Below are 999 nucleotides of genomic sequence, written 5' to 3'. Positions count from 1 at the left end.
TCACGTTATGGGGACCAAATGTCCCCACAAGGATAGTAATACTAGTAAATTTTGACCTTGTGGGGACATTTTTGAGGTCCCCATGAGGAAACAAGCTTATAAATCATAAAGAATGAATTTTTTTGAAAATCTAAAAATGCATAAAGTTTCCTGTGACGGGTAGGTTTAGGTTTGGTGTATAGGTGATAGAAAATACAGTTTGTACAGTATAAAAACCATTACGCCTATGGAATGTCCCCATAAAACATGGAAACACAACGTGTGTGTGTGTGTGTGTGTGTGTGTGCGTGCGCGCGCGTGTGTGTGTGTACGTGTTTGGCTATTTGTGCAGTTATATTGACATGACCAATAAGCACCCTTTTGGCATTTGTGATATGAGACAATGTAAACTGAAAATGTTGAACTTCTCACCATAGAAAGTGAAAGTCTGTTTTTTAGTTATTCAAAAGTAAAGACAATGTATAGGTTGACCCTAAGAGCAATGTTCCATCATGAACATTGTTGTCCTTCCAACATAGCAAGCGATCTTGGCCCAAATGTGGCCTCAAGCTGGAACTGCTTTTTGAAATGGCAAGTCAAAACAGAATGAAACATATATCATTTCAAAATTAAGCAAATCAGTAAATCAGTCAACTGCAATAAACTGCACAATTATAATTTTATTATATTTTATATTATTATTCTCAGAACAAATTATCTTAGAATCCTTACATAAAGAGAGCGAGAGAGAGAGAGAGATCATTTAACCATTATCATGCAATATTTATTTGGTTTACCATGGGGCACATACATTTATTAATATGCTGTCATGCACAAGCATTAAATAACATGATCATAAAAGTATTTTATTTTTATTCAGATCTTCGGTATACGTGTGATGCTTTGTGTGAGGAACAGATCCAAATTCAAACCATTCAGCGATATATATATATCTCCTTCCTCTGTAGTTATAGTAATAATTAAAAAATTTGCCGTTAAGAAGTTTTACAACAAGTTTTA

The 999-nt window shown here is 34.2% G+C and overlaps 1 protein-coding gene across 1 annotated transcript in view; it reads left to right on the top strand.

The window, feature by feature from the left end:
• Window positions 1-999, top strand: part of LOC107733129 (rho GTPase-activating protein 5-like) — a 55,984-nt gene that overhangs the window by 41,787 nt on the left and 13,198 nt on the right. The gene's annotated exons all lie outside the window — the stretch shown is intronic.

This window comes from Sinocyclocheilus rhinocerous, unplaced genomic scaffold (genome assembly GCF_001515625.1).
Source record: "Sinocyclocheilus rhinocerous isolate Xijiao unplaced genomic scaffold, SAMN03320098_v1.1 scaffold8, whole genome shotgun sequence".
NCBI classification, from domain to species: Eukaryota; Metazoa; Chordata; class Actinopteri; order Cypriniformes; family Cyprinidae; genus Sinocyclocheilus; species Sinocyclocheilus rhinocerous.
This window is presented reverse-complemented; position numbering and strand designations above follow the sequence as displayed.